Source organism: Scyliorhinus torazame, chromosome 28 (assembly GCF_047496885.1).
Source record: "Scyliorhinus torazame isolate Kashiwa2021f chromosome 28, sScyTor2.1, whole genome shotgun sequence".
Lineage (NCBI taxonomy): Eukaryota > Metazoa > Chordata > Chondrichthyes > Carcharhiniformes > Scyliorhinidae > Scyliorhinus > Scyliorhinus torazame.
Genome location: NC_092734.1, coordinates 5,111,005 through 5,136,575, shown reverse-complemented (window position 1 = coordinate 5,136,575; position 25,571 = coordinate 5,111,005). Strand labels below are relative to the sequence as shown.

At 44.1% G+C, this 25,571-nt stretch overlaps 1 protein-coding gene and 1 long non-coding RNA gene across 7 annotated transcripts in view; one reads left to right on the top strand and one right to left on the bottom strand.

Annotated features, from left to right (window-relative positions):
* LOC140403443 (uncharacterized) overlaps positions 1 to 2,935 on the bottom strand; it is an 11,074-nt gene extending 8,139 nt beyond the window's left edge. Inside the window, exons 1-2 of the long non-coding RNA XR_011938314.1 lie at positions 2,298 to 2,935; positions 1 to 532 (exon numbers count right to left, since the gene is read on the bottom strand). The exon at positions 1 to 532 is cut by the window's left edge and continues 202 nt beyond it. This is a non-coding gene — a long non-coding RNA (uncharacterized lncRNA). The remainder of the gene's footprint in view (positions 533 to 2,297) is intronic.
* Positions 1 to 25,571, top strand: part of ccser2a (coiled-coil serine-rich protein 2a) — an 883,756-nt gene that overhangs the window by 589,551 nt on the left and 268,634 nt on the right. The window lies entirely within an intron of this gene.

Here is a 25,571-nt window from a genome sequence, read left to right as displayed (position 1 = left end):
TGAAAAGCCCCTAGTCGCCACATTCCGGCGCCTGTACGGGGAGGCTGGTACGGGAATTGAACCGTGCTGCTGGCCTGCTTGGTCTGCTTTAAAAGCCAGCGATTTAGCCCGGTGTGCTAAACCAGCCCACGCTTAACTTTTTAAAAATCACTTTTCCAAATAGTTCTTCATGTTTTGGTTTTCTCCTCACCCCCCCCAAACTGAAAATCACCACCAAGCCGGGCAGGTGTCAGTAAACCGAAAGAATAGTTACGGAAATGATCTAATTAAAAACATAAAATGCTGCAAAGCCAGGCTGGCAGCATCTGTGGCAAGAGAAAAAGAGGTGATGTTTCAGATCTGTGACCTTTCATCAGGTGTCTGTAGATCCTACTCGATAGTAAGCCCGTCGCCCACTTCTTGGCGGCTGCTGCTGGTATTTAAGAACCTGGAGTGTTTAGCATTCCTAATTTTGAACTGTTTCCAGTGAATGCTGTCCACGCTCTCCCCCACATTGAGGTATATTTTTTCTGTACATTTATATCTTCGCTGCCTAAACATAGGAAATTGAACATGATGGTTTTGAACATAAATAGCACTTTTTAGTTTTAATCATCAGACTAGACAATTATTAGAAATAATGATCGAACTTGATTAATTCAAAATGACCATACAACATTGATGAACATGTAGACCATAAGATGTTTGAAGTACAAAGAAAAAATAATAAATTGGACTTGTTTTTCTCTCCGTCTCTCTCTCTGTCTCTCTCTCTCTCTCCGTCTCTCTCTCTCTCCGTCTCTCTCTCTCCGTCTCTCTCTCTCCGTCTCTCTCTCTCTCCGTTTCTCTCTCTCTCTCTCCGTCTCTCACTCTCTCTCTCCGTCTCTCACTCTCTCTCTCCGTCTCTCACTCTCTCTCTCTCCATCTCTCTCTCTCCCTCTCTCTCTCTCTCCGTCTCTCCGTCTCTCCATCTCTCCGTCTCTCTCTCTCTCTCTCTCCGTCTCTCTCTCTCTCTCTCTCTCCGTCTCCGTCTCTCTCTCTCTCTCTCCATCTCTCTCTCTCTCTCTGTCGTCTCTCTCCCTGTCCGTCTCTCTCTCCGTCCTTCTCTCTCTCTCTCTCTCCGTCCGTCCCTCTCTCCGTCCGTCCCTCTCTCCGTCCATCTCTCTCTCTCCGTCCGTCTCTCTCTCTCCGTCCGTCTCTCTCTCTCTCCGTCTCTCTCTCTCTCCGTCTCTCTCTCTCTCCGTCTCTCTCTCTCTCCTTCTCTCTCTCTCCGTCTCTCTCTCTGTCTCTCTTTCTCTCCGTCGCTCTGTCTCCGTCTCTGTCTCTCCGTCTCTGTCTCTCTCCGTCTCTCTCTCTCCGTCTCTCTCTCTGTCTCTCTCTGTCTCTCTCTGTCTCTCTCTGTCTCTCTCTGTCTCTCTCTCTGTCTCTCTCTCTGTCTCTCTCTCTGTCTCTCTCTCTCTCTCTCCCTCTCTCTCTCTCTCCGTCTCTCTCTCTCTCTCTCTCTCCGTCTCTCTCTGTCTCTCTCTCTCTCTCTCTCTCCGTCTCCGTCTCTCTCTCTCTCTCCGTCTCTCTCTCTCTCTTTCTCTCTCTCTCCGTCTCCGTCTCTCTCTCTCTCTCCGTCTCTCTCTCTCTCTCCGTCTCTCTCTCGTCTCTCTCCCTGTCCGTCTCTCTCTCCGTCCTTCTCTCTCTCTCCGTCCGTCTCTCTCTCCGTCCGTCTCTCTCCGTCCGTCTGTCTCTCTCTCCGTCCGTCTCTCTCTCTCCGTCCGTCTCTCTCTCTGTCCTTCTCTCTCTCTGTCCGTCTCTCTCTGTCTCTCTCTCTCTCTTTGTCTCTCTCTCCGTCTCTCTCTCCTTCTCTCTCTCTCCGTCTCTCTCTGTCTCTCTCTCTCTTTGTCTCTCTCTCCGTCTCTCTCTCTCCTTCTCTCTCTCTCCGTCTCTCTCTCTCCGTCTCTCTCTGTCTCTCTTTCTCTCCGTCGCTCTGTCTCCGTCTCTGTCTCTCCATCTCTGTCTCTCTCCGTCTCTCTCTCTCTATCTGTCTCTCTCTCTGTCTCTCTCTCTGTCTCTCTCTCTGTCTCTCTCTCTGTCTCTCCGTCTCTCTCTCTCTCTCTCCGTCTCTCTCTCTCCGTCTCTCTATGTCTCTCTCTCTCTCTCTCTCTCTCTCTCTCCGTCTCTCTCTCTCTCTCTCTCTCTCTCGCTGCTGCTTGTTCCTTTCTCTTAGTTCTTACCCAGATGGTTCTAAACTCCATTATTTTGAATCCCATTCTGTGACACTGAGTCTGCGTGCAGCCTCCTTATGCCCCCTTCACTACTTATTTTCTTACCTTTCTTTGAGTCAACAGCAAATTTGCAATTATCCTTTCAGTTCTTCCATCCATGGTTACCCATCCAGCTTCCTGTTCAGTATATTTTCCACAAACATAAAATTAAATAAATGTAGGAGCATAGAAAACATCTTAATTGACCCAGAACTAAAATGAAATGAAAATCGCTTATTGTCACAAGTAGGCTTCAATGAAGTTACTGTGAAAAGCCCCTAGTCGCCACATTCCGGCGCCTGTTCGGGGAGGCTGGTACGGGAATTGAACCGTGCTGCTGGCCTGCCTTGGTCTGCTTTAAAAGCTAGCGATTTAGCCCGGTGTGCTAAACCAGCCCACGCTTAACTTTTTAAAAATCACTTTTCCAAATAGTTCTTCATGTTTTGGTTTTCTCCTCACCCCCCCCAAACTGAAAATCACCGCCAAGCCGGGCAGGTGTCAGTAAACCGAAAGAATAGTTACGGAAATGATCTAATTAAAAACATAAAATGCTGCAAAGCCAGGCTGGCAGCATCTGTGGCAAGAGAAAAAGAGGTGATGTTTCAGATCTGCGACCTTTCATCAGGTGTCTGTAGATCCTACTCGATAGTAAGCCCGTCGCCCACTTCTTGGCGGCTGCTGCTGGTATTTAAGAACCTGGAGTGTTTAGCATTCCTAATTTTGAACTGTTTCCAGTGAATGCTGTCCACACTCTCCCCCACATTGAGGTATATTTTTTCTGTACATTTATATCTTCGCTGCCTAAACATAGGAAATTGAACATGATGGTTTTGAACATAAATAGCACTTTTTAGTTTTAATCATCAGACTAGACAATTATTAGAAATAATGATCGAACTTGATTAATTCAAAATGACCATACAACATTGATGAACATGTAGACCATAAGATGTTTGAAGTACAAAGAAAAAATAATAAATTGGACTTGTTTTTGGAGAACCTTTCATGTTGAAGGTTTGACAATTAAACTTTTTAAACATCCAAAAATATCCAGTAAATGAACTGCAGGGTGATGTCCGACTAACATAGTCTTGATGTGGTTTATTTGCAAATAAAACAGCATCACCCTGACTACTTTGGGACATCTTTAGTTTTGAGTTGCCCATGACGCGTGATTTGCTGTTGTGTGCCATGGCAACCAGTGAGTCGATAATCAGATTGCTGAACTTGGTATACATTGAAATTGCAGCCACGAAATATGGGATTACATTAATATAGATCAATTTCCCACTGCTGCTCACCCGGTAGCTCATGGTGATTTGCAGTTTGGAAGGTAGAGAATAAAAGATGAGAATTCTGTGATGTTATTACCCCCCCCCCCCCCACCCCCACTGAATGGTAAAGTAAATTAAATTATTTTAACTGCACCCAGATTTATTGTCATTGCCCTCCATCTCGCCCCAATTCTCACCGTTTTGTGTGAGAGTAATATTTCAATTAATTTTATACAATTCTTTTGCCTAAAATTTAGCAGGGGTAGATAGATCCTGCATTAGGCACAGTTCCCAGGACAGAGTAGGGTGTTGGTCCCAGGAAGAAACATGACCCGTTTGAGGCATTCAAGCAAAACGATCCACTAAAATGTATCAAACAAAACTGAAGCTGCTGGGATTTTTTTAACTGAATCTAATTACAGTGCAGGAGGAGGCCATTCAGCCCATCAAGTCTGTACCGATCCTTGGAAAGAGCGCCCCTACTTCAGCCACGCCTGTAACCCAGTAACCCACCCTAACCTGTGGACAAATCATTGTGAATCTGATCAAGAAATGATGCAATTAGGCATTTCACTATGCTATCAGCGATGTATTTGCTGAGAGAACTCCATGAGCATCTACGTTAATTGGGTAATATAAATGTACATTGTATTATTGACAAATGTCTTAATAACCATCACCTGGCAAAGTGGGTGTTGGCTGCAAGCATTTTATTTGATGTACAAGAGACTATCCGCCAAATAGTTCTTGTGTGAAAACACTCCTGGAGCAAAGTTTCCTTTCCTCACAGTCTTACAAAATTGAAATAAAATATTGGGGCTTCTGGCCACTGTGGCCACTGTTGGGGCCTAGTCTGGGATCATGCTAGTGTGTCACAAGCTGGAAGGGTTCACTTTAGTTGAGAGAGAGAGAGAGAGAGAGAGAGAGAGAGAGAGGCAAGCAGCTTTTATCGAGAATGTCCCAAAATATTTGTGATAAAAGACTTTCAAGAAACCAAGGGTTTTGGTCACTTGCCACCAGGCTATTTTTGCACAATGGAAAACAATCAATAGCCTATTCTTGTTAACAAAGGAGTGTCTACCTCCCATGTCCATTGATGGTGAAGAGGGGACAGTGAAAACAGCGCGGGAGCTGAGTGAGCCGGGACAGTGAAAACAGCGCGGGAGCTGCGAGTCGGAGCGGATTTTTAAAAAGATCGCGGCCTAGTTTCGGGAGCCGTTCGTAGGAGGAGGAGGAGCAGTCTCTGTCAGGGAGAGAACCTGAGAACATCTAAGACACTCAGAGGGTAAGAAGGTAAGTCAGTGATTTTTACTCATTTTTACTTTTATACCTTTTTCAAATTGTGTGTGTCGGGGGAAACTGAAGTGACATCACAGAAAAGCTGTGGCCTGAGTGGCTGGTTGGGAATCTACACTTAATAAAAAAAATTAAGCATTGGTAACTAATTAAGCATAATTACTTAATTATAATTTAGAGGGATGTCTAAGCCAGAGATCGGAGAGTACTATATTTAGCTTTCGCATTTCTATTAGAAATCTAGTGCTAGGAAGCAGATAGTTAACAGTAACTTTGAATTTTTTTTTTTTAATATATTTTTTTTAAAAATTAAATTTTAATTTTAATTAATTGACGCAATGTCAGTTAGAGGGGTGCAGTGCTCTGACTGTGAGATGTGGCAGGTCCGGGAGGCTTCCAGCGTCCCGGATGGCTTCATCTGCAGAAAGTGCACCCAACTGGAGCTCCTCACAGACCGCATGGTTCGGTTGGAGCAGCAATTGGATGCACTTAGGAGCATGCAGGTGGCGGAAAGCGTCATAGATCGCAGTTATGTAAATGTGGTCACACCCAAGGTGCAGGCAGAGAAATGGGTGACCACCAGAAAGGGCAGGCAGTCAGTGCAGGAATCCCCTGTGGTTGTCCCCCTCTCGAACAGGTATACCCCTTTGGATACTGTCGGGGGGGATAGCCTATCAGGGGAAAACAGCAGCAGCCAGAGCAGTGGCACCACGGCTGGCTCTGATGTTCAGAAGGGAGGGTCAAAGCGCAGAAGAGTAATAGTAATAGGGGACTCTATAGTCAGGGGCACAGATAGGCGCTTCTGTGGACGTGAAAGAGACTCCAGGATGGTATGTTGCCTCCCTGGTGCCAGGGTCCAGGATGTCTCCGAACGGGTAGAGGGCATCCTGAAGGGGGAGGGCAAACAGGCAGAGGTCGTTGTACATATTGGTACTAACGACATAGGCAGGAAGGGGCATGAGGTCCTGCAGCAGGAGTTCAGGGAGCTAGGCAGAAAGTTAAAAGACAGGACCTCGAGGGTTGTAATCTCGGGATTACTCCCTGTGCCACGTGCCAGTGAGGCTAGAAATAGGAAGATAGAGCAGATAAACACGTGGCTAAACAGCTGGTGTAGGAGGGAGGGTTTCCATTATCTGGACCACTGGGAGCTCTTCCGGGGCAGGTGTGACCTGTATAAGAAGGACGGGTTGCATCTAAACCGGAGAGGCATAAATATCCTGGCCGCGAGGTTTGCTAGTGTCACACGGGAGGGTTTAAACTAGTATGGCAGGGGGGTGGGCACGGGAGCAATAGGTCAGAAGGTGAGAGCATTGAGGGAGAACTGGGGAATAGGGACAGTGTGGCTCTGAGGCAGAGCAGACAGGGAGAAGTTGCTGAACACAGCGGGTCTGGTGGCCTGAAGTGCATATGTTTTAATGCAAGAAGTATTACGGGTAAGGCAGATGAACGTAGAGCTTGGATTAGTACTTGGAACTATGATGTTGTTGCCATTACAGAGACCTGGTTGAGGGAAGGGCACGATTGGCAGCTAAACGTTCCAGGATTTAGATGTTTCAGGCGGGATAGAGGGGGATGTAAAAGGGGAGGCGGAGTTGCGCTACTGGTTCAGGAGAATATCACAGCTGTACTGCGGGAGGACACCTCAGAGGGCAGTGAGGCTATATGGGTAGAGATCAGGAATAAGAAGGGTGCAGTCACAATGTTGGGGGTTTACTACAGGCCTCTCAACAGCCAGCGGGAGATAGAGGAGCAGATAGGTAGACAGATTTTGGAAAAGAGTAAAAACAACAGGGTTGTGGTGATGGGAGACTTCAACTTCCCCAATATTGACTGGGACTCACTTAGTGCCAGGGGCTTAGACGGGGCGGAGTTTGTAAGGAGCATCCAGGAGGGCTTCTTAAAACAATATGTAGACAGTCCAACTAGGGAAGGGGCGGTACTGGACCTGGTATTGGGGAATGAGCCCGGCCAGGTGGTAGATGTTTCAGTAGGGGAGCATTTCGGTAACAGTGACCACAATTCAGTAAGTTTTAAAGTACTGGTGGACAAGGATAAGAGTGGTCCTAGGATGAATGTGCTAAATTGGGGGAAGGCTAATTATAACAATATTAGGCGGGAACTGAAGAACATAGATTGGGGGCGGATGTTTGAGGGCAAATCAACATCTGACATGTGGGAGGCTTTCAAGTGGCAGTTGAAAGGAATTCAGGACCGGCATGTTCCTGTGAGGAAGAAGGATAAATACGGCAATTTTCGGGAACCTTGGATGACGAGAGATATTGTAGGCCTCGTCAAAAAGAAAAAGGAGGCATTTGTCAGGGCTAAAAGGCTGGGAACAGACGAAGCCTGCGTGGAATATAAGGAAAGTAGGAAGGAACTTAAGCAAGGAGTCAGGAGGGCTAGAAGGGGTCACGAAAAGTCATTGGCAAATAGGGTTAAGGAAAATCCCAAGGCATTTTACACGTACATAAAAAGCAAGAGGGTAGCCAGGGAAAGGGTTGGCCCACTGAAGGATAGGCAAGGGAATCTATGTGTGGAGCCAGAGGAAATGGGCGAGGTACTAAATGAATACTTTGCATCAGTATTCACCAAAGAGAAGGAATTGGTAGATGTTGAGTCTGGAGAAGGGTGTGTAGATAGCCTGGGTAACATTGAGATCCAAAAAGACGAGGTGTTGGGTGTCTTAAAAAATATTAAGGTAGATAAGTCCCCAGGGCCTGATGGGATCTACCCCAGAATACTGAAGGAGGCTGGAGAGGAAATAGCTGAGGCCTTGACAGAAATCTTTGGATCCTCGCTGTCTTCAGGGGATGTCCCGGAGGACTGGAGAATAGCCAATGTTGTTCCTCTGTTTAAGAAGGGTAGCAAGGATAATCCCGGGAACTACAGGCCGGTGAGCCTTACTTCAGTGGTAGGGAAATTACTGGAGAGAATTCTTAGAGACAGGATCTACTCCCATTTGGAAGCAAATGGACGTATTAGTGAGAGGCAGCACGGTTTTGTGAAGGGAAGGTCGTGTCTCACTAACTTGATAGAGTTTTTCGAGGAGGTCACTAAGATGATTGATGCAGGTAGGGCAGTGGATGTTGTCTTTATGGACTTCAGTAAGGCCTTTGACAAGGTCCCTCATGGTAGACTAGTACAAAAGGTAAAGTCACACGGGATCAGGGGTGAGCTGGCAAGGTGGATACAGAACTGGCTAGGCCATAGAAGGCAGAGAGTAGCAATGGAAGGATGCTTTTCTAATTGGAGGGCTGTGACCAGTGGCGTTCCACAGGGATCAGTGCTGGGACCTTTGCTCTTTGTAGTATATATAAATGATTTGGAGGAAAATGTAACTGGTCTGATTAGTAAGTTTGCAGACGACACAAAGGTTGGTGGAATTGCGGATAGCGATGAGGACTGTCAGAGGATACAGCAGAATTTAGATTGTTTGGAGACTTGGGTGGAGAGATGGCAGATGGAGTTTAATCCGGACAAATGTGAGGTAATGCATTTTGGAAGGTCTAATGCAGGTAGGGAATATACAGTGAATGGTAGAACCCTCAAGAGTATTGAAAGTCAAAGAGATCTAGGAGTACAGGTCCATAGGTCATTGAAAGGGGCAACACAGGTGGAGAAGGTAGTCAAGAAGGCATACGGCATGCTTGCCTTCATTGGCCGGGGCATTGAGTATAAGAATTGGCAAGTCATGTTGCAGCTGTATAGAACCTTAGTTAGGCCACACTTGGAGTATAGTGTTCAATTCTGGTCGCCACACTACCAGAAGGATGTGGAGGCTTTAGAGAGGGTGCAGAAGATATTTACCAGAATGTTGCCTGGTATGGAGGGCATTAGCTATGAGGAGCGGTTGAATAAACTCGGTTTGTTCTCACTGGAACGAAGGAGGTTGAGGGGAGACCTGATAGAGGTATACAAAATTATGAGGAGCATAGACAGAGTGGATAGTCAGAGGCTTTTCCCCAGGGTAGAGGGGTCAATTACTAGGGGGCATAGGTTTAAGGTGAGAGGGGCAAGGTTTAGAGTAGATGTACGAGGCAAGTTTTTTACGCAGAGGGTAGTGGGTGCCTGGAACTCACTACCGGAGGAGGTAGTGGAAGCAGGGACGATAGTGACATTTAAGGGGCATCTTGACAAATACATGAATAGGATGGGAATAGAGGGATGCGGACCCAGGAAGCGTAGAAGATTGTAGTTTAGTCAGGCAGCATGGTCGGCACGGGCTTGGAGGGCCGAAGGGCCTGTTCCTGTGCTGTACATTTCTTTGTTCTTTGTTCTTTGTATAACCAGGACTAAGGACTATCAAATATATGGTGGTTGCTCATTCATCCATTTTGGAATTCCGGAGAAACTTCTTTACGTTGACTGGTCAGAATGTGGGACTCACTTACCACAAGGAATAGATGAGTGGAATGGCATGGGTATGATTCAGGGAAAGCTAGTTAGATACATGAAGGATATGTTGATGGGTTTAGTGCGAGGATCCTTGTGTGAAGACCTGTTGAGCAGAATGGCATATTCCTATCCTGTAAATACTGTGCAAGGCAGTTCATGAGCCAAACGATTCGGATTTAACCTCAATTGGTGATCGGGAAACACATTGCTCCGGCTTTTGTAAGTATCTTTGTGTTCACGTTTCTGCTCAAACTCACTTGTACATCAGCTGTTGTAAAACTTGGCAGGAACCAAGACGATCAGACCGCATCTTAGAAAGCAATCTTTTTTTTTTAAGTCGCAGAAATAAATAATTCTTGATATTTAAGAGTGGTAACCTGGTGCAGTTTTACTAATACACCTGAAAATAGATTTAATCAGATAGAAAAGCATTAGGTATCTAGTTCGCCGACTCAGTAACCTGATTTGACATAACTGGGAATGACAAAGACGGATTACACACAGCCAGTTGCTCATTATTTGGTATGTACTGTGATCAATTTCTCAGTAATTTTTAACAACTGCCTATTTTTCCAGTGTCGATAAAGCTTAATTTTCAGAGCTCCGGAAATGAGCATAATCCGCGGAATGCACGATGTTGGTTAATTCGAGCAAGAAACCTGGCCACTTCTGTGGGTGGAGCCAGCTTCTTGCAGGATAGTTTTTAAGGCAGTGGGAAGATTCCGGAAGCTCATTTTGCACCACACAAAATTGCACTTGACTTTTCTCCATCTTTCATGGGGTTTGACCAACTTTGGGTGAATTACACGGAAAATAGAACCACACCGCCTTGCGTAACTCCAAGCAACTTTGCTTATTTTTGACCACAACTCATGTATCATATATATCCATGTTACAACCAAATGTTTACTTAAAATCAGATACCATGCTCCAAGAATATTGCCACTCCTTTTCCTCATTTAATTGACAACATTTGGTTCCACGTAGAACCAAACAGACACTACTTAAAGGCAAGAGGATTCCACAAACATCAATTGAGATTAATTTCCTTTCATTTTTTGGGAATGTGGTTGAAGTTGGAATGTTGGCCAAGACACTCCAATAACTCCCTGCTGTGCAGAAATAATATCATGGGATCTTCAACATCCTCCAGAACAGGAGGCGAACTTTGACTTGTTTCCTCCTCCAGAAGACAGCACCTCCAACAGTGAAGCACTCTGTCAGCACTGTGCTTGAGTGCCAGGCCAGATACTCAATTACTGTTACAGGGCTTGAAATCTCAACTTTCTGATTCAGGTACAGGGTCCTTCTTCCCATGTAAAGCTGGCATTGTTAGGAAAATTACAAATGCTTCCATGTGCTGTGGGTGTTGCTACATGGGGAATCAAATTTACATATCGTGTTCAGATGGAGTGTGTGTAGAGGATTAGTGCATCCAGGTGTAATTAAGTCCCCACTTTAAAATCTTTTATTAGATTTTGATTTGCTACGACTACTTAACCATCAAACCACACAGCATTTAGAAAGGAACAGGCAGATGTATTCTATGTTGTTCAATCTGTAATGTTGAGACACTCAGGAGTCTGGAATCACATCCCTACTCTGCGTGGAATCAGTTCTGGAGTGAGGTATTTCCTCACAGTTTTACAAAATTAAAATAAAATATTGGGGCTTCTGTCCACTGTTTTGGCAACTGTTGGGGTCTAGTCCGGGATCGTAATCAAATGATATAAGCCAGCAGGGTTCACTTTAGTTGAGAGAGAGAGAGAGACAAGCAGCTTTTCTCGACTGTCCCAAAGATTTTGTAATGAAAGATTTTCAAAAAAGCTCAGGGTTTTGGTCATATGCCAAATGGCTATTTATGGAAAACAATCAATAGTCTATTCATGTTAATGAAAGAGTGTCTACTTCCCATGTCCATTGATGGTGGAGACAACCAGGACGAAGGACCATCAAATATGTGAGGGTTGCGAATTCCTCCATTTTGGAATTCACAAGAAACTTCTTATGTTGAGAGTGGTGAGAATGTGGAATTCACTACCAGACGGAATAGATGCGTTGAATAGATAGACAGTTTCCATAGTAAATGTTGAAAATGATTATGGGTAAGTGAATATAAAAGTGTGATGACGACATGAAGCCCTGTTGACTGGAAGAGCGCATAAATATGAGACTCTTAATGCATTATCGATTGGGCTCGATTCCACCAATTGGGAACAAAGTCCCATAGCGAACGCATTTAGCCACGTGTTCCCCAGCGCTCAGCGGCAAGAAACACAAGGCTACACAATGCGAGTGGCTTTGTATAAGGGGCCTCAGCGGTGAACATGCGGTCAAGGCCGCACATAGTCCCGTTTTGTATACTGGGGAGCTTCACTCGCCAGAACTCCCCAGTGTAGTGAGAGATGGCTGGCAGTGCCGGGGTGCCCAGGTGGCACCGGCCTTGCCAGGATACCAACCTGCCCAAAGGGCATCCAGCTGGGGGCCTCCGATCCCCTGGGAGATCAGAGGCCATCTAATCCCAGTTTGTGGAGAGCAGTACTGAACGACGCTCGCCTGAGGCCTACGAGGCGAAGGGGATGAATCGCGTTGGATCTCGCAAGGCGTTGTGAGCCAGGTATATTCCGGGAGCGGTGTCTCCCAGCTTTTAGCGGCCGTGCTGCTGTGCAGCAAACTGCTTTTCAGGTGCAGCGTGGCCATTGGATCACGCCCAGTGTGTTTAAAAATGTGGTCTCTGAAGTTAGCAGCTCACTACTGTAATGTTCTTGTCGGATGGCCTTATTTATTACAAGAACTCTCGTAGGTAAAGCTATAACTGATTTATTGACATTAAGTGTGGGTAAACTATGTACAAGAGAGCAGATTTAAAAAACAGTAAAATTGTGCAGAAGCAGCTCTCTCTTTGACTTTCTGTAGCCAGTCGGCGAATTACAACACAACCATGATATCATTAGAACTACTTCCTTGAATTTTTGTATATTTGTGATATCTAGCACACTGTTTTACTGCACTATACTAAGAAAAGCTTTTCTGCAATGTTTCACTGTGGTTAGCATGCTGTCCCTTTCGAACGTTAGGACTGGGGTTCCTTTTTGGGATTGCGGGGTAATTGGCCCTGTGGGGGTGCCGTAGGGAATCGGGGAGGTTAGGACTATAGTTACCTGGAAGCTGGTAGTGATATTAATTCTTTTAACCTTTTCTGCATAACTATTACTGTAACACAGTCAGAATCATCTGAAGTTTGCTATTTAAATCACATTTTTGGATGGTTCCCAGTGCAGAGAAATGTCCTGGAGCTCAGAAATGAATAGCCAGTGTAAATGGCAAAGAGGGCAGTCTCACATTGATGCACTCTTCCGGTCAACAAGACTTTACTTCTTGTCATCACTTTTGTATACACTTACCCATAATCAATTTCAACATTTAGTCTCGAAACTATCTACCTAAACTTGTCAGGCTGTGATTGCAAGCTCCTGAATGTCTCAACATTACAGATTGAACAGCTTAGAATTTCCTCTACTTCAACCAACAAACTCTGCCTGTTCCTTTCTAAATGCTGTGAGGTTTGATTGATGGTTAAGGAGTTCCTGGAATACATTCAGGACAATTTTGCACAGCAGTATGTTTCCAGTCCAACAAGAAAGGAAGCACTTCTGGACCTGGTTATTGGGAATGATGTGGACCAAGTAGATCAAGTATCAGTAGGAGAATATCTAGGGGACGCTGATCATTGATTGTATCAATCAGGTGCTGATACAATGGTAACGGAAAAGGACAAAGAACAATACAGAGTAAAAATATTTAATTGGGAGAAAGCTAATGTCAATGGGGTAAGAACAGAATGGTAGCCGAACAATGGATTGCCTTCCAAGACGGAGTTCCGGCAGAGTCAAGATATAGTCTTTCGAAAGGAAAAGAGAGGGTAAACACATCCAGAACTCACTGGATGGCAAAAGAGTTCGAAATTAAGACAGCTAAAATAATGAAGAAAAAGTGTGTTTTTGACAGCTGTTGGATAAATACAATTGAGAGCTCAGCCGAATATAACGGTTCAGGGGAAGGTGAAAAAGCAAATAACAGAAACAAAGAGGGAGTGTGAAAAGAGATTGGCAGCAAACGTAAAAGGGAATCCTAAAGTCTTCTACATAGACATATAAGTAGTATGAATGGTAAAAGGAGGAGTAGGACCGATGAAGGACCAAAAGGGGATTTATCCATGGAGGCAGAGGAATAGCTGAGGTATTAAATGAATACTTTACATCTGTCTTTACCAAGGAAGAAGATGCCACTGAGGCCATGGTCAAAGAGGAGGTAAATCGGACACTGGACAAGTTCAAAATTGATGTGGAGGATGTATTGGATAGGTTGTCTGTACATAAGACACCAGGATTGGATGAGCTGCATCCAAGGATACTGCGGAAACTTTGAATGGGAATTGCAAAGGCACTGGTCATAATCTTCCAGACTTCCTTACACTTGGGTGATGCAGAGGACTGGGAAATTGCCAATGTTACACCATTGCTCAAAAAGCAGTGCAAAGGTGCACCCTACAACTCCAGGCCAGTCAGTTTAACTTTGGTGGTGGGGAAAGTTCTAGAAACAATAACTTTGGACAAAATTAATCGTCACATGGACAATTGCGGGTTAATTAAGGGACGCATGGATTTCTTGAGGGAAAATAATGTTTAACTGACTTGCTGGAGTTTTTCGAAGAGGTAACATAGAGGATTAATGAGGGCAATGCTGTTGACGTGGTGTACATGGATTTCCAAAAGGAATTTGAGTGTGCCGCCCAACAGACGTGGGCAATTTTATAGCTTATGGAATAAAAGGGACAGTAGCAACATGGTTATACAATTGGCTGAGTGACAGGAAGCAATGAGTGGCGTGAATGGGTGTTTTGTGATTGGAGGAATGTTTGTAGTGAAGTCCTCTTTCCCTGATTATCTATTAATAACCTAGTCCTTGGTGTGAAGGGGCTAATTTCAAAACTTACAGGCGATACAAAACTTGGAAGCATTGTGAACTGCGAGGAGGATAGTGTAGAACTTTGAAGGGACATAGACGAGTTAGTAGAATGGGCAGACAAGTGGCAGACGATGTTCAATAAGGAAAAATGTGAAATGATGCATTTTGGTAGGAAGAACATGGAGTAACAATATAAAATAAAAGGTACAATTTGAAAGGGGGGGCAAGAGCAGAGGGACCTGGGTGTATATGGCAGGACAGGATGAGGAAGTGGTTAATAAAGCAGAATATACCCTTTGTTAATGGGGTATAAAATACAAGAGCAATGTGGTTTGTATACGACATGAGTTTGGCTTTAGCTGGAGTATTGTGTCCAGTTCTGGGTACCGGAAGGATATGATGACATTGGAGAGAATGCAGAAAAGATTGACAAGAATGGTTCCAGGGACTTCAGATATGGAGACAGATTGGAGAAGGTGGGTCTGTTTATCATGGAGGAACGAAGACTGAGAGAAGGTTTAATAGAGGTATACAAAATCAGGAGGGGTCTGGACAGAGTGAAGAGAAAGAAAGTATTTCCACTCATGAAAGGATTGAGAATGAGAGGGCACTGATTTAAGTAATTGGCAAAAGAAGCGCTCTTTAATCGGTGATTGTTTTCTTGTTGTGAAATGGTGCACCCAGCAGAATGAGCTTTGTCTCTTCAATCAGGCCAATTTATTTGTGCAACTCAAGTTATTTCTATAATATTGGTAATTGCGGGACCTGGTCATTACAAACACAAACTATACTTTTACATTGCTTGTCTACGAAATTCACTTGTGGGCTAAATTTGATTAGATTAATTTGTTTGCAAATAATCCCCGGTTTGCCTATTTGCTGGTAAATGAGGAATACTGCTCTGTGCAATACATGACAAAGTTAAGTGAGTGAAATCACAGTGAAACTATCACTTTGCAATCTGTTCACACAAAGCATGTGCCCACAGGGGTCACTTGCCTCGTTTCTCACCTTTGCAAATGACTGACAGATCAATTTGTTGTTCAGCTAACTGTACGTGTCTGAGACCCCATTATTCACTCGCCACGGGCACCATTAGGCTGGCTGCGGTACACAGATGGCCCAACCCAGCTGTTTACTTGATTGTTCAGTTCAGTGCGGACTGGGCGGCACTTTTATTATTCTACCACTACTTTGACATCTGGCTCTTGCACCTGGGAAGGGAAAGGAGGGAGGGTAAGGGTGTAATGGTTGGCACTGTTCTACACAACTTCTGTTTCTATCGAGAGATATACAGCACCTGTAAAAGAGAAAAGACAAGTTGACATTCTAGGTATGGACCCTGGGTCGCATATGTCGAACCAATTTTAATAAGCTATGTATTTTGAACACACTCTTTATTTCCAGATTCTAGGCGTTGAATGTCTTCTTTCTATTACTGATTATGTGGTGCATGGTTTGATGAGGCAGCAGTTAAATGAAAGTTGACTTCATAGTGCTTCCATGTGCATGGTGCAAGGGTCGTCCGTTTTGTTCCCGAAACGCAAGGAGAACCAATGGGACTTTGAATTCCTGTTGGAAATGTGTCAATGGTCAGTGCTTAGCGAGAATGAGCCATGTTGCTGATGTGTGATTCTCAGACATTGTGTGGTATCTTTGAGAAGCTCAGTGATTACTTTGCTGCTGCTTATTGTAGAGTCTGTGATAGTGGAACTTGTAGAATAAGAAAGTAAAATGTGGAAGGAAGGAGAGTCAAATAAAGCAATGAAAGAAAGAAATGAACTGCAGTGAAAGAAAATAGACATTCAAGAAGAGTGGAAAACATGAACAAAATCAATAATTCTGACTTCAAATCTATTTTGATGCGTTGCCATTCTCAAATGATAGCACACTGCATATATTTGCAATCTGGTTCTCTTCTTGATCCAAACAATTACCACTAACCCCTCCCAGCTTTCACAGAAAGAAAGGTAAGAGTGAAAAATAGACTTAGATTAAAAAACGAATTCCTGTGAAGGCAAGGGTTACAGCCAGTCACAAACCCATTACCAGCGACGTTCCGTACATAGGTGTTTACTTTAAATGTGGCGTCCTGTATGTCCACATTGTTAAGTAATGGGTTAAGAGACATTGCAATTAGTTGTCTCATTTATGTTAAGTATCCATTAATTGACACATATGTAAAGGGGCTTCAGGTGGCCTCTGTCGAGTGGTGTGTTGTTAAGGGTTTTGTGCAGAGACTGTGGAAGTGAAATAAATGGGGCGGGATTCTCCATTCCCGCGCCGAAGTGCCCACGCCGTCGTGAACGGCGTCGAGGTTCACGACGGCGCGAAACGGCCCCTGTCCCGACCAATTCAGGGCCCGATAATGGGCTAGGATCGGGGCTGCGTCATCTACAGGCGCCAGGCCTTGTCGCCGCGTAAAGGCGCCGCCGCATACATGACGCGGCCGGCACCGCATAACTGGCGTAACCCGCGCATGCGTGGTTGCCGTCCTCTCCGAGTCCGCCCCGCAAGAAGATGGCGGAAGGATCTTGCGGGGCCGCGGAAGGAAGGAGGTCCTCCTTCAGAGAGGACGGCCCGACGATCGGTGGGCACCGATCGCGGGCCATCCCACATTTGAGGTACCCCCCGGTGCAGGATCCCCCCCCCCGCGCAGGCCCCCCCCCCCCCCCCAGCGTTCGCGCGCTGTTCCCGACGGCAGCGACCAGGTGTGGACAGCGCCGGGGGGAACATGCCGATTTGGCCTGGCCGCTCGGCCCATCCGGACCTGAGAATAGCGGGGGTGCCGGAGAATCGCCATTTTGGGTGTCTCCGGCGATTCTCCGGCCTGCGGCCCGCGGAACTCGACAGGGCCATTCCCGCCGCTTGGGAAAATCGCGGGAGGGCCTCGGACCGGCGTCCCGGGAAATCTTGGCAGCCCAGGAAATCTTGACTGCCCAGGCGATTCTCCCAACCAGCGGGGGAGTGGAGAATCTCACCCCAGGTGTTTGGTGAAAAGGAACAAGAACTTTAGACTCTTCATTTCACAGCAGCTAAAACGTCTAACACTGGGAGCAGAGGATGGTTGCTGTGCAAATGTGAAGGTTTGAAAGATACAACTTTTCCTGATCAAACCAAGGAGTGAGTGAGAAGGAAAAAAAAAAAGATACATGGCTGAACCCAGGATAAAGATGGCTGGATATGACTATCCTCCCTTATTTTCTGAAAGGGAATCGTACGACCAATGGAGAAGTGCAGTAGTTATGTGGATTAAGGTAACTGCTTTGGGAAAGAGAAAACAAGGTATGGCATTGGCTCTTTCTCTACCATATGGCAGTAAAATCCGAAACAAAGTGCTTTCTGAGCTGGAATTGGAAGAGTTAGACTCAGAAGGAGGTCTGGAGACTTTATTACATTATATGGATAAGATTTATAAGAAAGATGACTTGTTAAGTGCGTATGAAGCATGATAAGTTCCAGAAAATGGAGGATATCTCCATGGAAAACTATATAATGGAATTTGGCAGACTATATAAAAGGCTGCAGAAACACAATCTGGAATTTCCACAGTCTGTGTTTGACGAATGTGATATAAAATAGTTATTTTAAAGATATTAGTTACTGTAATGTAGATATAGACCGGTCTAATTCTGTTAGGTCACAGACAAAGGATTTCAGAACGCATGGCAAAGGAGGGGGGATGGGGTGTCCAGTGGAGGAGGAGAAAAGGATGCTGGGTAATAGGAGGCCAGGGGAAGGGATGAGAAGTGAGCCAATTAGGATGTATGGCCAGGTCAGGAGGGGTATAGGATGATCTATGGGAATCATGTATGTGAAACTTGATGCCATTTGAATGTGTTGGTAGAGATTTCTTTGTTCTACAGAATCACTCGATTCGGGAGACTCAGGAGGCATCTTGCGTTCTGTGTTTGTTTGAAATGAGTCAGACTTGCAAGTCAAATAAAAATAACTAATGCTATGCCTGCAAATCCATCTCGAGTTTTATTGAGGCCAGACTGACGGGTAAAGAATTTAAGATTTCTCATGTTGGCCTTTAAATTACTTGACTGTGCTAGAGTGAGCAACATGGATAGGCTCCTGGTTTTGACAGGAGTTCAGTTTACTGATAAGGATACCTTATTCGAACGGATGACAAAAGCTTTACAAAAGTTTCTGGGGAAACATTCGATTCCGATGGCTCTGATGACCCAAATAGGTCAGCCTGCAATAAAGCAGAATATGGAAGATGCACTAGTAACAGGATGGCAAAATCGTATGGCTACGAACAGGGCTCAAGACTATAGACGGAGACCGAGACAAGGAAATTATGAAGACAGAAACCCAGTTAGAACCTACAATAGGAAGATGAACCCCAGAAATGCACAGGGCATGATAAATCAATGTTTTTGATGTGAGACTCAATACCATTATGCTTTCAACTGTCCAACTCGTTATGATAGTGTTTGAAGCGACACATGACATGGAAGAGTCAGAAGAGGAAAAAGATAGTGACCAGACAGAAGGCATTGTCCTATTGGCAAGCAGTTTTATGCCGGTAATGAGGGTGTTGGTTGGAGAATCCTTCAACTGTGCTGTATTGGACAGTGGCTGCACATCTACTGTGTGTGGAATTGACTGGTTAAAATGTTACCTGGACTCTTTGAATACTGAAAATCGTAACAAGGTTAAGGAATTTGAAAGTTCCACAAGTTTCAGGTTTGGGGATGATAATACTCTGAAGTTGCTGAAAAGAGTGGTGATCCCTTGCAATATTGCCGGAGTGAATCATTTCATTAGCACGGATGTTGTATCAAGTGAGATACCTTTGCTTCTGAGCAGACCGTCGATGAAGAAAGCACACATGAAACTGGATATGGAACAGGATAAGGCAACAGTTTTTGGAAAGTCGGTGGACTTACAATTTACACAGTCGGGACACTATTGTATTCCATTACTGACAATTAATTTTTCAAGTAGAGTGGTTAAGGATCTGTTAATGGCAGTTGAAAATGGGACTTTAGCTGATAAAAAGCTTGTGGTATTAAAACTGCATAGGCAATTTGCACATCCGTCTCCTCGGAGGCTGAAAATTTATTAAAGGATGCAGGGGTAAGGGGTGACGACTATACTAAACTGATAGAGCAGGTTAGTGACCGCTGTGAAGTTTGTAGGAAGTACAGAAGGACACCAGCACGACCGATAGTAACCCTACCTTTGGCCAGGGATTTTAACGACATTGTGGCCATGGACCTTAAGATCTGGGATAAAGCAAATAATATATTTATTTTGCATTTTGTAGATTTAGCAACCAGATTTAGTCAATCAACGATTGTACAAAGTAAAGAAAAGAGAGTACTTCTGGATCAAATCGTGGAAAAATGGATAGGGACAGGAATGGGTCCACTGGCAAAATTCCTTACGGACAATGGGGGAAAATTTGCTAATGATGAGTTTGGGGATATGTGTGAAAACATGAATATCAGAGTTATGAATACGGCTGGGCTGCAGAAAGCCCATTTAGTAATGGTGTCTGTGAAAGAAATCATGCTGTCATCGATGACATGCTTCGGAAAACTTTGGCAGATCGACCAAATTGCAGGCTAAATTCAGCTTTAGCATTGGCAGTACATGCAAAGAATTAATTGCTGATGGTTGGGGGCTATAGTCTTTATCAATTAGTGTTTGGTAGAAATCCTAAAATTCCGTCCATTTTGGATGACCAGCTTCCAGCTTGGGAGGGGACTACAATTAGCTCTGGTTTTGCTGAACATTTAAATGCATAACATAGCAGTAGAAAAGCTTTTTTGGAAGCAGAAGTCTCTGAAAGAATTCGCAGAGCTTTAAGACATAACGTACGTCCATCAGATGCCGTTTTTCAGCAAGGAGACATGGTATACTATAAGAGAGACAATTCTAATGAATGGAAAGGCCCAGGGAAGATCATAGGCATAGATGGCAAAACAATTATTTTGCAACATGGCAATCAAACTGTTCGGGTCCATTCATCAAGGATAATGGGTACAGATTTCAAATTTTCAAATTTAGACAGAGCAGACAGACATGACGAGGAACCAGATCATCTGGTACGCATGTGTTACAGAACTATGAGGACCAATTAACTGATATAGACAGGGTTTCTGTGGAGGAACACAACACTTCTGGTGAATTAAAACAGGCCATTTTTCCGAAAGAGCAACTGCCAAAAGTTGGTACAAAAGTGACATACTTGTCTGAAGGGGTCTAGTCAATGGAAGGATGCAACTGTTATTAGTAGAGCAGGGAAGGCCACTGGAAAGTATAAACATTGGTTGAATGTACAGCATTCAGGGGAAGGAGTCAAGACAATGGATTGGGAAAACAAAGTTCAAAAATGGAGGGGACAGAAACGCAGTGCCAGTTCAGATAGTACATCGGATAGTGAACAGGTCCGCAGGAAAAGGTCGAGAACTGTTGAAAGGACATCCCACAGCAGAAGGGAAAGATCAAGCAGTAGCAGTACAGAACGAGATACCAGGCGGGAGAGGGGACGTAGTTTGTCAAGATCTTGGAACATGAGTAAGACTACAAATACTAATAGGAGTAGAAACCCACATGCATGTGAAATTTTGGTGGCTTCAAATAAATTAGATGAAAAAGTTATTAAAGAAGCTAAACAGCAAGAATTGCATATTTGGAGTGAATTTGGGGTATACACGGAAGTACCGGATAGGGGACAAAGAGCTCTATCCCACAGATGGATTTGCACGGAAAACGTTCTTCCGGATGGAACTTATAAGGCAAAGGCCAGGCTCGTGGCAAGGGGATTTGAAGAAAACTTAGAAGATCAGGATTTAAGGGTAGATTCACCTACAGCAGGAAAGGTTATTTTAAAGATGATCTTGGCTCTATTAGCCACAAAGAACATAAGAACAAAAGAACTAGGAACAGGAGTAGGCCATCTGGCCCCTCGAGCCTGCTCCGCCATTTAATGGGATCATGGCTGATCTTTGTGGACTCAGCTCCACTCTCCGGCCCGTACACCATATCCCCGAATCCCTTTATTCATTAGAAAGGCATCTATCTTTTTCTTAAAAACGTTTAAAGAAGGAGCCTCAACTGCTTCACTGGGCAAGGAATTCCAGAGATTCACAACCCTTTGGGTGAAGAAGTTCCTCCTACACTCCGTCCTAAATCTACCTCCCCTTATTTTGAGGCTATGCCCCCTAGTTCTGCTTTCCCCAACCAGTGGAAACAACCTGCCCGCAACTATACTATCTATTCCCTTCATAATTTTATATGTCTCAATAAGATCCCCCCGCATCCTTCTAAACTCCAATGAGTACAGTCCCAGTCTACTCAACCTCTCGTCATAATCTAATCCCCTCAACTCTGGGATCAACCTAGTGAATCTCCTCTGCACTCCCTCCAGTGCCAATATGTCCTTTCTCAGGTAAGGAGACCAAATCTGAACACACTACTCCAGATGCGGCCTCACCAACACCCTATACAATTGCAGCATAACCTCCCTAGTCTTGAACTCCATCCCTCTAGCAATGAAAGACAAAACTCGATTAGCCTTCTTAATCACCTGTTGCACCTGCACACCAACTTTTTGCGACTCGTGCACCAGCACACCCAGGTCCCTCTGCACAGCAGCATGTTTTAACATCTTACCGTTTAAATAATAATCCATTCTGCTGTTATTCCTCCCAAAATGGATAGCCTCACACTTGGCAACATTGAATTCCATCTGCCAGACCCTAGCCCATTCACCTAACCTATCCAAATCCTTCTGCAGACTTCCGGTATCCTCTGCCCTTTTTGCTTTACCACTCATCTTAGTGTCGTCTGCAAACTTTGACACATTGCACTTGGTCCCCAACTCCAAATTGTCTATGTAAATTGTGAACAACTGCGGGCCCAACACTAATCCTTGAGGGACCCCACTAGTTACAGGTTGCCAACCAGAGAAACACCCATTTATCCCCACTCTCTGCTTTCTGTTAGTTAACCAATCCTCTACCCATGCTACCACTTTACCCTCAATGCCATGCATCTTTAGTTTATGCAGCAACCTTTTGTGTGGCACCTTGTCAAAAGCTTTCTGGAAATCCAGATATACCACATCCGTTGGCTCCCCGTTATCTACTGCACTGATAACGTCCTCAAAAAATTCTACCAAATTAGTCAGACACGACCTACCCTTTGTGAACCCATGCTGCGTCTGCCCAATGGGACAATTTCCCTCCAGGTGCCCCGCTATTTCCCCCTCAATGACAGATCCCAGCATTTTCCCTACAACCGAAGTTAAGCTTACCGGCCTATAATTACCCACTTTCTGCCGACCTCCTTTTTTAAACAGTGGTGTCACGTTTGCTACTTTCCAATCCTCTGGGACCACCCCAGAGTCTAGTGAATTTTGATAAATTATCACTAGTGCATTTACAATTTTCCTAGCCATCTCTTTTAACACTCTGGGATGCATCCCATCAGGGCCAGGAGACTTGTCTACCTTTAGCCCTATTAGCTTGCCCAATACTGCCTCCTTAGTGATTACAATCATCGCAAGGTCCTCACCTATCATATCCTTATTTCCATCAGTCACTGGCATGTTATTTGTGTCCTCCACTGTGAAGACTGGCCCCAAAAACCTGTTCAGCTCCTCAGCCATTTCCCCGTCTCCTATTATTAAATCTCCCTTCTCATCTGCCAAAGGACCAATATTTACCTTAGCCACTCTTTTTTGTCTTATATATTTGTAGAAGGTTTTACTATCTGCTTTTATGTTCTGAGTCAGTTTACTTTCATAGTCTACCTTACCCTTCTTTATGGCTTTTCTAGTAGCTTTCTGTTGTCCCCTAAAGACTTCCCAGTCCTCTAGTCTCCCACTAATTTTTGCCACTTTGTATGTTTTTTTCCTTCAATTTGATACTCTCCCTCACCTCCTTCGATATCCACGGTCGATTTTTCCCCTTTCTACCGTCTTTCTTTTTTGTCGGTATGAACCTTTTCTGAACACTGTCAAAGATTGCTCGGAAGGTTCTCCACTGTTCCTCAACTGCTTCACCATGAAGTCTTTGCTCCCAGTCTACCTTAGCTAGTTCTTCTCTCATCCCATTGTGATCGCCTTTGTTTAAGCACAAAACACTAGTGTTTGATTTTACCTTGTCATCCTCCAACTGTATTTTAAATTCCACCATATTGTGGTCGCTCCTTCCAAGAGGATCCCGAACTTTGAGATCATTAATCAATCCTGCCTCATTACACAGGACCAGATCTAGGACCGCTTGTTCCCTTGTAGGTTCCATTACATACTGTTCCAGGAAATTATCCCGGGAACATTCTATAAACTCCTCCTCAAGGCTGCCTTTACCAACCTGGTTAAACCAATCGCTATGCAGATTAAAATCTCCCATGATAACCGCTGTACCATTTCTACATGCATCCGTTATTTCTTTGCTTATTGCCTGCACTACCATCCTGTTACTATTTGGTGGCCTATAGACTACTCCTATCAGTGACCTTTTCGCCTTACTATTCCTGATTTCCACCCAAATTGATTCAATCTTATTCTCCATAGCACCGATGCCATCCCTTACTATTGCCCAGATGTCATCCTTAAATAACAGAGCTACACCACCTCCCTTATCATCCACTCTGTCCTTCCGAATAGTCTGATACCCTTGGATATTTAACTCCCAGTCGTGACCATCTTTTAACCATGTTTCAGTAATGGCCACTAAATCATAGTCATTCACGATGATTTGCGCCATCAACACATTTACCTTATTTCGTATACTACGAGCATTCAGGTAAAGTACACTCATGCTGTTTTTTATGTCTTTGTTATGAATCCTAACACCTTGATCAGTAACTTTTGGCAATTTATTTTTCCTCTTACCCTTTCTCCTAATTTTCCTTGTCTTTGAACCCATATCTCTACATAATAACCTGTCACGTAACCTGCTTTATATAAATAAAGGCATGGGAATGCAAATCTATAGATATAAAAGCTGCCTTTTTGCAGGGGCATCAGCTCCAGAGAGACATTTTTCTCCGTCCTCCTAAAGAAGCAGCTAACACAGAAGGGGTACTCTGGAAGTTGAACAAATGTGTATATGGATTAAATGATGCATCTAGAGTCTGGTATTTTTCGGTAAGGTCAGTTTTGTTAAAGTTAGGCTGTTGCCAGTTGAAAGCAGATCCTGCAATGTTTTACTGACACTATAAAGGAAATCTTTCTGGCATTTTTATGATGCATGTCGATGATTTTTGTGGGGTGGGACTAGTGATTTTGAAGCTATTGTAATCTCTGGTTTGAAGAAAGAATTCAGGGTTGGAAGTCAGGCCTCCGGTGCATTTGAATATATTGGACTGGAAATTGGACAGACTAAGTTAGGGGCAACTTTACGTCAGCAATCTTATTTGGAAAGCATCACCCCAATAGCAATTAATCGTGGCCGAGTTTCACAAAAAGACGTAATGGTTTCAAAGATAGAAAAAGAGCAACTGCGAAGTTTAATTGGGCAACTGAACTGGTTAGGTAGACAGACTAGACCGGATGTGAGTTTTGATGTCTTAGAGTTGAGTACAAAAATGAATGATCCCAAAGTGGAAGACATAATAAGAGCAAATAAAGCGTTGGCCAAACTAAAAATGCACGAGTGTGTTTTGAAGTTCCCGGTTTTAGGTGACCTTAAGCACTTGAAACTCATAGTTTATAGTGATGCGTCCTACGCAAATTTATGTGATGGGGTTTCAAGCACAGGAGGTTTTATAATTTTCCTTTTGGGGAACAATGGTAAATGTTGCCCGCTTGTGTGGGAAACAAAGAAAATAAGGAGAGTGGTAAAAAGCACTTCGGCTGCTGAGACGTTAAGCCTTGTAGAGGCGGTGGATATGGCTTTTTATATAAGTATGATATTGACAGAAATTTTGGGATTAGGGGATTTGGATAATATACCTATTGACTGTCACATTGACAATAAATCCCTGTGGGAAAATGTGCACTCTACAAAAAGTGTCAATGAAAAGAGTTTACGGATAGACATCGCAAGTTTGAAGCAGATGTTAGACAGAGGGGAAATAACAAAAATTAAATGGGTCGACAGGAGCTATCAACTGTCAGACTGATTTACGAAAAGAGGGGCGAGTTCAGGGAAACTTTTGGATATTGTTAATGAAGGGCGCTTGTTTCTGTGACTGTTTTTTTTTTCTTTCTCGTCCAAACAAAAAAAAAGGGGGGGGGGGACGGGACATCATGTGTGTGTTTTGAGTTTCTTGAAATTTTGTTTTCACCTAATTATTTTTTTTCTCCAAGGAAGGGGAGACTGTTAAGTAATGGGTTAACAGACATTGCAATTATTTGTCTCTTATGTTAAGTATCCATTAATTGACACATATGTAAAGGGGCTTCAGGTGGCCTCTGTCGGGTGGTGTGTTGTTA